The sequence below is a fragment of the Phaseolus vulgaris genome, chromosome 5 (assembly GCF_051622355.1).
Source record: "Phaseolus vulgaris cultivar YP4 chromosome 5, ASM5162235v1, whole genome shotgun sequence".
Lineage (NCBI taxonomy): Eukaryota > Viridiplantae > Streptophyta > Magnoliopsida > Fabales > Fabaceae > Phaseolus > Phaseolus vulgaris.
Genome location: NC_143502.1, coordinates 13,535,823 through 13,546,933, shown reverse-complemented (window position 1 = coordinate 13,546,933; position 11,111 = coordinate 13,535,823).

The window sequence follows — 11,111 nt, the reverse complement described above, 5'->3', positions numbered from 1 at the left end:
GACTTTTTGAAGATAATCCTCTTAGAAGATGAAAACCCTTAGAAGGTGTTTGAATTGCATCCCAAAACTTCTTTGTCCAAGATGTCAAGTATTTAGATTTATTAGGTAATGAAAAAGACAATGAAGAACAACACCTTGGAGGTGCAGTTTGCATTCCGACACTGGTCAACATGATTCTTTTTGCAGTGTAAGGTGAGATATTGCGACCCGATTTATCTGTTCTTTCTTTAACTTTTTCCTTTTCTCTTTTGTTTTTCATTTTTATTTGGTCTTCATTTACCTCATTTGGAGAGAGATATTTTAGTATGATCTTATGCCCTTGGAAGGTAAAATAAAATTTATTAGTAAAGCCATCATGTAAATTTTTTCTATCAAATTGCCATGGCATTCCTAATAGAATGTTGGTGGCTTCCATTGGCACAACATCACACAAGACCTTATCTTTATATTTTCCAATTGAGAAGGCTATGAGGACTTATTTATTAACAATTATTTCTCCCTCTTCACTAAGCCATTGGAGCTTGTAGGGCTTTGATTGAGAGATGGTGGGTAACCTAAGTTTTTCCACCACTCTTGTACTTGCCACATTGGTGCAACTACCCCCCATCTACAATGTTACATAATTTGTCGTTATTAAGGCACCTTGTATTTCCCTTTGACTCTCATCAAAAGGTTTTTGAATGTGTCCAAGCATGTGCCTTACTACTAACAAATCACCTTCACAAGGCAACTCATATTCATCCTCACTTTGGCTTCTTGAAGAGGTAGGGGAACTACCTTCAAGTTTGGGAACTATGGTCACCCACAACAACCCCCCCCCCCCTCCCCCCTACCATCATGGTTCTTTTGGATTGACAATTTGCAATTGTGTGCCCAAAACCTAGACATTTAAAACATTTTGTGTTTGAGGCCTTGGTGGGTGACTTAGGGGTAGAGGTAGAAGGTTAGTGGTTTCTTTTGAAAAATTGGAAGGAAAAGTTTTTGAAGAAGTTTTGTTTTTATCCTCCCATCAAGATTTGTAGAAGCCATCATTATGAGTATTTTTGAAATTGGTTTTCTTCAAAAGTTGTGTTTCTACCTTGATGGCTAGGTGAACCAATTTTTCCAAAGAAAAGTACTCACATAATTCAACAATATCTTGGATTTCTCTCCTTAAACCAGTCACAAACCTAGCTATCTTTGACTCTTCAAAATCATGCATATTAATTTTGGTCAAAGTAGTTTGTAAGTCTTTAAAATATTCATCTACACTCATAGGTGATGAGAATCAAATAAATGAGGCTTTTATTAATGGAGGAAGAGGACATCCACCCTCACATTTGAAGTTCTTCCTTCTAGTCTTCTCAAAATTAAAAGAAGACATAAAATAAAGATGAGGCCCAAGCCCAAAGCCCAAGCCCAAGCCCAAGAAGGACAAAGCCCAAAGAGCCCAAGTCCATCCCATGAGGGGCAAGGCCAAGCTTTGAAATACTCTTGTATAGTTTTAGGAGGTGTGGTTATTAAATAAAGGAGTGTGAAAATGTAAAATAAAGTCACATTGTCCATGTGACTTAGGAGAGTGGTGTAGGTGTAGTTTTTAGGAGGTGTCATAGTAGAAAAAGGTCACACCTCCCATGTGACTTGTTTTTGGTGGGAATTTCAAATGAGTTTATTTGAATTTTCCCACCTATTTTTCAGCACCTCTAGGTTATAAATAAAGGTGCTTAGCTTGTACAATTCAGATTTGAATTTTGATTAGAGAAACTATACTCAATTTTTGAGAGAGCAATTGGAGAGCTTTGTGCCTTCCTCACTTAGTCTTATCTTGAGAGTTCTATGGTTACCTCAAGTGGCGGCTTGCGCACTCATCTTGGAGTCACCATCCTCTAAGTGGCGTGATCATCCAACCATTCCTCCATCTTCATGAGCTTTCTCTTCTCCTTCCTTCCTTCTCTTTTTATGTTCATGTCTTAGTTTGCTTCTTTTGATTTTCAGTTCGGCATTTTCAGTTCTTATGAGTTTTGCTTTGGTTCTTTTGCTTCTTTGTTGTTCTTCATTGTTTCTTCTTCATTCCTAGTCTTTTTGTTCGGTGCAATTATGTTTTTGTGCTATTTGTTCGGTGCCTTTGCCTTTTCTTCCATTTTGTTCGGTTCAATTTGACAATACATGGAACTTCCATATGAGTTTGGGTTTTGGTACTAGTTTTGGTGAGTTCTTGATTATAGAACCTTGATCCAATTCTATCTTAAAGTGCCTATCTCATATCCAACTCAAGATGATTCCTAAGAATGTCAAGAATCATTCATATTGTGCTATTGGAATCATATCACTAGGTCCTTGTTGAAGTTGTTAGAGCTTCAACAAGAGTTCCTTCCTATAATTAGGAGGAACAAACTGTGCGCGCATGCAATCCTTTGAATCATCCCAAGAGACCACGACTGACCTCTTGTGCAAACTAATGTCCATTATAGTTTGATGCCACTACTGCATGACATAATCTAAAAATTCTAGGGAAGCTAATGATACAAATCAAGTAGCTATGAAGATGACCAAGAAAGCAAAAGACAAAGCACATGGTGAGCAGTCATCTCAGCAAACAATTCAAGACCCCACCAAGGATCTCATGGACCCGACCAGAGGAGATGGGCATAAACCAGAGCACCAAATATTCTTCCTGTTGGTCTTCTTAAAAGATAGAATATATTGTAAATAATTTGGGGCTCACTTGAGGGGTCCAAATAGTAGAATAAGCTAGAGTAGGTCCATATAGCACAAATATGGGGGTGTGCCTAGCTTTTTAGCTCATGAAGCCTTTTAGGGTAGGAATTTTAACCTAGCTTCTAGAACATTAGGTATATGGTGCGACATTGACCATAGTCAATGACCTAGGCCACACCACATTTAGCTCTCCCCATCCTACCCTCACTTTTTGTTCTCCAAGGCTCCTTCACCTATGAATAGGAGGCCTCCCTTTTTGTATTCTTAAGTTGAATTTGAATGAAGTAAAGAAACTCTGCACAAATTGTGTGAGCTCTTAGTGAGGCTTAGGTTTGAGGTCTTATCTTGAGTGATTTGGGAAGCTCTCAAGTGGCGGCCAACACACTCATCTTGGAGAAATCCACCCTCCAAGTGGCGTGACTTTTCTCACCCGCCATCATAAGTTTCCTCATTCCATTTCTTTCCACTTCTCCATTCCATCTATGTTTTTGTCTCTTACTTTTCTTATCTGTTGCTCTTGGGTTTTACTCATAATTATGAGTATGGTGCATTATTTGGGAGGCCATGAACACCATTGATGTTTTCCTTGTGCCCATTTCAATTCCGCAAATTGCATCTCATCCTCACCATATCTTGTGTTTTCATCTTTGCCTTTGTGAAGTGAACCTTCACACTTACTTAACCATTTGGTTAAGTTCGTGTCCAGTGGGAATCTTCCTTAGGTACTCACCATTAATTGCTAAAATCCCAACCTTAAGTAAAAGTGTCACCATAAATGAAAACATCTAAAAATCAAGTCACATCATGTGGTTATCAGAGCTTAGGTTCTTGAGCTTATTTTGTTTTGAGTTCATTTGACACTTTACTTTTCTTGCACCTTTATATCCTTGTCTTTACATTCAAGCACCTTGAATTTCTTGTCTTTACATTCAAGCACTTTAATTTCAGCCCTTTACTTTCTTACTTTTAAATTCAGCATTTACCTTATTTAATAGCATTGTTTCGCTTTTTGAATGTTCCTTTATGTCTTTTATTGTTCTTGCCTCTTTGCCTTGAGTCATATGTTCTTTAGTGTTTTAGGAGTCCTTATAATTTTGCCTCTACTTACTTGCTTTTAATTGTGAAAGTTTATAAGTAATTACAAACTTGTTTTAGTAGAAGTAGATTTAAGTTCCAAACAAAAGATTTCAAGTGATCAATTATTTTGAATCCCAATTTTTTTTTGGTGTGAAATTGGAGTTATATGAAAATATGCATGGTCAAAACTATCGACATTTCATTCCCATAATCCAAGAACAAGTATAAAAAGAAAGGAGAGAAGAGAAAAGGAATTTGCGCAAAATTTGTGTTCCAATCTTTCAAAGAGCAACATTTACAAAATTTTGGGTTCATCTTGATTGGCAAATTAATTTCAACATTGTGGAAATTTTATCCTTTTGCTTTGACAAATTTCTAAAGAAAGTTTCATTGTTAAAAGTTTAGTAAGTATCTTAGTGTCTTTTTGTGTGCCTTTTTCTTGCTTGTCTTCCTTTACAAGTTTTGTCATAATCTCTTTTCCCAAAAATTGGTTTAGCTTTCTTGTTTTGAGCTTTTCTTGATTGTCTTTCCAAATTTCTTAAGTTTTGTTGTGGTTCTTTGAGATCAAGTGTGTTTGGCTTTGTCCTCTTTCACTTGAGAATATTTTCAACATCAAGATAAACCTTTTTTAGAGGAAAAAATTCTTTTTGAGTGCTTTGAGTGTTCTCCTCTTGTTTTCTTTTTACCAAAAGTGACGCAAACTTTAGAGAGTGTATTCTAACTTCTATTTCACTAATTGTTTGTTCACTTGTGAATTATGGCTCATCTTTCTTTAGGGGAATCATCAAAACCCCAATCTCCCCAAAAAGCATTCCTTAGGGCTGAATTGGCGGCTGCTAGGAGATCCCTTGCCCAAAAAGAAGAGGAAACGAGACAAATGGAGGAGAGTCTCCAAAGGCTTGTGTACCGCCCTGGTAGTCGGAAGTGATGACGTGGCATCCAGCTACAGTATAGGCGTGTTGACAAGGCGCCAGGTTGGCAGAAGGGAAGGAAGTCGGGGGGCTCGTGAAGTCGCCAGTTATTAAGTTGGCGTGTTCCGATCTCCAGCATACCAGAATCGGCGATCACCGGGTTAAAGATGAAGTCGCCAGATGTAAACTCAGGCGACCTAGTGATTGGAGATCGCCAGAGCAAGCACATCGCCAGAGATGAAGGTGGTGCAGATTATGAAGGCGGCCGGCGAGACCACAGGGAAGGTGTACGAAGGCACCCTAACTCGCCAATTCCAGTAGAGATCGCGCTCCCAAGTTAGCTATGCACTGGGCAGTACCATGCATAAGTAACTTAGCAAAATGAGAGTAGAAACAACGCCCAAGTCAAGGAGGCTCCAGATGAAGGCACGTGTACGACTAGATGCGAGCCACGTGTCCAAGTCTGTAACTGCCAGGAGAGAGAAAGTAACCAGGTATATAAGAGTTCTCAACGAACTTTCTGAGGTACGCGCATTCAGATTACGCTATTTACGCTTGCGAGTTATAGAGCTTACTGTGAGAGAGAATTTGCACGGTTCCTGTTCTCTTAGTATTTGGTGATTCGGTCACTGACTTGGGCGTTGGAGTGCGATCGGCCGCAGCGGCGCCGTTCTGTTCCTTTGCAGGTTCTTGAGGTGGATCTCGAAGAAGAACGGAGGTTTGAAGCGGTGCGCACGTCGATCCTTTGACGAGGCAGTTTCCAGCGTTCCGGTCAACAGGCAGGATCAGCTTGAATTGGCTCATGTAAGACAACCAAGGAGGTGGGAGCATAAAAGAGCCATGAGGAAGAAAAATATTGGATATTGAACCAATTTGAGGAGAGGCGCCAACATCAACACCATGCCCCTAAAATTTCTTTGCCTTATGTAAAAATTCCTAGTTTTAGTGGGGAAGGTGACTCCAACATTTACCTAGGATGGGAGTTTAAAGTTGAACAAATTTTTAATGTACATGAGGTCCAAGAAGACCAAAATATCAAGTTAGCCTCAAAGTTTTTAGACTATGTCAAGTGGTGGCATAAGACTGTAATGGACATTGGACATAACAAGAGGCCAAACGTGATCTCTTGGGAGGATTTAAAGTTATGTATATTTTAATACTCAAAGAAAACTTACTTAAACTTTAATTATGAAGATTAGGAATTTCTTAGAAATTGAGAAAGTAAAAGAGATTAAACTCCACAATTATGAACACAATTTGCCATATACTTAGAATCCTCTTTAGTAATTTGCAAAGTAAAAGTTAAAATGTGAATGCTTCTCAAAACACTTTTATCTTTGTTTTTCTTTGTGGATTCAGAGGTTCCATATCCTTTTTGTATGCATATTTTTTTGTTGTCATCCCACTTTTCACTTTTCAAAAAGAATTTCGGTTTGTATTCTATGTTTGGAATTAATCAACCACTACTCACACAACATCCAATTTGTTCTGAACTCTTCTAAATTAAAATCAAAATAAGTAGAAAGACTCCTAAAACATTAAGAACAAAGGACTCAAGCAAAAGATGTAAGAAAAAAAAATTGACACAAAATAAAATTCAAAAGCGGAATTTAAAGTCTTTAATGAATAAAAATTGCAGAATTGTAGATGACTAGAATGTAAAGGCGAAAATTAAATGGCTTGTAGGTAAAAACAAGAATTTAAATGCGCTAGAAAATAAATTGCCGAAATCAACTCAAAGCAAATAAACAAACAATAACCATGCTTTAAATACCACATGATGTGAGTTGATTTTTAGGATTGCACATTTTAATTGGTTGCTCTTGTTTATGATTTTTGATTTAGCAATTTAAGGTGAGAACCCTAAGAAGATTCTCACTGGACACGAACTTAACCAAGTGGTGAAGTAAGTGTGAAGATTCATTTCAGAAGGGCAAAAAGAAAAAGACAATAATATGGTGTGGATGATGCAAGGGCGGAAATTAAAGAGCATAAAATGAAGCAAGGAATGAAGAAGATGACTGAATGGAAAAAAGACACAATTAAGAACATAATGAATAAAGTAAAAGGAAAAATGGAAAGGAATGGAAAAGATGAGTTGAATAAAGCTTATGGAGATTGGGAAAGATGAACACACTACTTGGAGGGTGTGAAACTCCAAGATAAGTGATGAAAAACCACCACTTGAAATGCTCATACACTCAAGATAAGACCTCAATTCATTTAGAAGACAAAGCCTAATCACTCAAGCAAAGTTTCTAGGTGAAAATACATGAGGCAAGACACCCTATTTATAGGAAAGGGTGCCTTGGTGGGCAAGATGTGTGAAGGGTAGAAATGGAAGGGGAAGGGGCTGCCTAGGGTGTTGACCATGGTCAAAACCGCACCTTTAGGCATAACTTCTAGAAGGTAGGTTAAAAATCCTAACTCTAGGTGCCTTGTAAGTACAGTCCCTTTTATGCTATGTGAACCTACTCTAGATTATGTGAGACATGCTTGGGCCACATATTTCCTTAATTTCTATAACTCTAGGATAGCTAATAAATAGTATAAGAATTTGATATATAGGTAGGAATATGTATTAGTGTTTGTAATACATGTTTACGAATATATATAATTTGCTTATTTGAATGAATGTTTGAATTTATATCTCTAGCTGGCTGAGTTTAACTGAAGAAGTTAATTTAGATGGGAAAACGCATAAAACAAAATGAACTAAAAAAAATGGCCATAATACATAGCGGTTATGACCATAATTGTCGTTTATACCTTGCCGGGAAGGGTATAAAACAATGATTATGGTCATAACCTCCGTGTATACCTCCATCTTTGCTAAGCCAGGGGAAGGATCTAAAACGATGGTTATGACCATAACCGTCATTTTATACCTCTTGCATGTATAATGTTTGACAATGCAGGGAAGAGTCGAAAATGATGGTTATTACCATAACCACCATTTATGTATGACATAAATACGAAGGTTCAACAGCCGTCGTCTATGCCTAAATAGAATAAACTGCGTGTTTATATACAACAGTTTTGGGACTGTTGTTTTATTGCTAAAAGAACCATTGTCACACCTCTTTTCTGCACCAGTGCTTGGAGGCCAACTCCAATTTTGACGAGAGGGCTCAACTTGCTGAGACTGATCAAGATAACTTCATCAGTGAGCTTCAGTCGTGGAAGGTGAAAGACAAGTCATTGGAGAAGAACTACTCGATCTTGGAGAGGAGTGAGGTGAGGATGGCTGCCGACCTAAATGAACTTGAGTAGGGTTTGACTGAGATGTACCTAGCTCATGTAAGAAAGATAATGTTGAGGCCGAACAACTAAACTTCTAGAGGTATGCTCTTGGTGTGCACGAAGAAGGATTCCATCAGGCAATCCGACATGTGACCTTCTTTGATTATATTCCCACCGGTGAAGGGAAGTTTGACATCTCTAAGGATGTGCATGAAAGTCAGCTAGTATTGGTTAACGACATACCTTCAAGTCGTGGTGACGACAATGATGCAACCAATCAATGACAGGGTCGAGGGGGGTGACAAGTCCCTAATTTCAGTAATATTTGATATTAAAATATAAGCACTTATGAGTATTAATTGCTAAATTACATATAAAATTATTCCTAATTTATGAATTTATACCTTTTTACATATTTTATGATCTTTATTTGAATAAGAGCATTTTATTCCCAAATTTGATGTTAATTTCAGGTTTCTAGGGAAGAATGGAGAAGACGGGGCTAAACATGAATAATATAAGCTACAAGGAGAAAGCTCGAAGGCCCAAAAACGCACAAAAAGCCCAATTCAACAGTAGAGCAACTTGCTCAAGCGAGAAGTGGAAGTGTTAAAAATCGATGGCTTTCTTGCCCAAGCGAGCTATATCTCGCATGAGCGAGAAAGAGCCAGAAGCATTGGGCCATTTTATATTTTAATCAACAAGCCCAATAGCGCAACGCAAGAAGTCACCTAACCCTAGAAAATTAGGTTAAATAGGGGGCTTGAGGCTCGACCCTAATGTGCACGATTGAGAGAAAAACACCATTGAGTGAATTATAACCCAATTGGGAGAATAGAAGGTGTTAGAAGATGCGTGGATAATTCTACTCTTTAGGATTGGGATTAATCTATTCAAACTCTTACATATTGAGGTGACCTCTAAACATAATATTTTGTTCTTGATTGATTATTGGTATTATTATTTTGCTTATAATTCTTGATCTAGAATCTTAAATATGACTGAAACGTATTTTTAGGGTTTTGACCTAATCAATAATACTTGACATATTTTAGTGCTAGAAATAGACTTGAAATGTTAATTGCTATCAACGTCTGATCTTAATACTGAGTTGTTTTTATAAATATGCGAGCAATCGATATTTAGGAAGCATCTTAAGAATTTTATATGCGAGGAATCGATATAAATGATTTTTATACGGACATCAATATCAATCAAAGGACATAATATTATCAAGCTAATCTAAATACAAAATAGTGAGAAAGATGAAACCCAGTCCCTATTTTCCCAATTGAAGCAACAACTCTTTGCTTTGTTTTCTTATTAATCATTGGCATTCCAACTGTACTAGCCAAGAGTATAAGTCATCTCGGCCCACGCACTTAGGGATGTCAACCCAATAGTATAAGTCATGCTTAGCTCGGTATGGGTCCAATAAATCGTTGGAGGGGTAGCCCAGATATTTTGTTCAGTAAACGTGGAAAACATAATTAAAAACAACAAGAGGAGTAACTGAATTAGTTAAAGCATATTAATAAATACAGGTCAAAGTGGTTAGGAATGTTTGTACCCGAAAAATAATAGATACACATTAACCGAATATTGTTACTGTTAAATTATATTGTGTTGAAGATTATATTCTGAATGTTGAGATTATATTCTCACCGATGAAGGTTGTTGAAAGAATGCCCATAAAAGGGGTTTAAGACCCCGGGTAAAGCTATGCTTTTTTCTATGCTCTACACTGAGATACTTATAGTTTGAATGCTCTCATTGACTTGATCGTCGGAGTGTAATCAACAGGTAGAGCCCTATATGTCCCAGTGGAGCAGCATATCAGAGTGCCAATTGGAGATAGATCAGAAGCGGAGCACTCCCATTGAATCCAACCGAGGTCAATTGACAAGAACAATTGGCGCCCACCGTCGGGCCTGATAAAACTCGATCCCACCCACAATCGCAGCTAGGTATTCCAATGTCCTTCTAACGTAATGAGAAACACGAGGCAAGGACCTGTGGGGTCTGGAGGAGTTAAGGCCCCTGTCCTGCAACAACTTATGGAGGTCATGAGGGCCTTTCAGGAATCCAACGAGGAATACTGACGTGAACAAGAGTGAATTCGGGAAGAAGTCAAAGTTGAGCAAGAATGGCTATGCACAAAACCCTCGTTGACCAAAAGCGTCTTCGAGAAGAAGCGCACACAAGCTGGGCCCAGCTTATGGCGGAGATTGAAGCCTACTCGATAGCCATGGAGGGACACACACAAACCAATGAAGGATTGCGTGGGAATTTACAATGACAAGGACGACGTACTTCTCGGGAACGACCCCCGGACTTGTCGTCAAGAGATGACCCCAAACCGTTCTCCCAACAAATCATGGACGAGCTTGTGCCGCCGCATTACATCACGCCCAAGGTCACACCTTTCACTGGCGTAAAGGACCCTGAGAATCATTTAAAAGCGTTCAGGGTTCAGATGAGTATCTTGGGAGGGTCAGATGCTATTCGGTGTAAAAAGCTAATAGGTACATTTACAGGAACAACTCTGCAGTGGTTTAGTGGAATACCGGATGGTCGAATCACCTCTTGCCCTTAGTTTTCAAAATATTCAAAGAGCAGTTCTCAACCAATAGGGTCAACCCCCCACGATCCTACGATCTTTTCAGTCTCAAGTAGAGGGAAAGTGAGTCACTTGAGGAATATTTAAACAGGTTCTGTGCAGTATCAATAAGACTCCAAACTTAGAATGAATAGATGGAAGTCTATGCCTTTGTACAGGGGATGGCAACAAGCCCATTCAACAATTCGTTAATCAGAAGCCCAGCAGATTCGTTGGGCAAAATACATGAGCGAGCTACCGCCCATATCAAAGCTGAGGAAGTCGTTCTCAGGAAAAATGGCACCTCGCATTCGAAGCAAACCAAATACAAGGAGAACAACCGAGATCATCCTGCCAGGAGCAGAGAATCACCCACCGAGAAGAGGGTAAACCAGAGATACATTCCTTATGTTGCTAAGAAGAATGAATCAAAGGTGAAGGGCAGAAAGGAAGCATCAGCCAGACCTAGGTTCCAGGTATCTTGTAATGAACTCATTGGAATACCTGGAGTGTCAGAAAGGTTGAAATTTCCAATTGTAAAGACAAACCGATTTTTAGGATCACAGAAGGATATATGGTGTAAT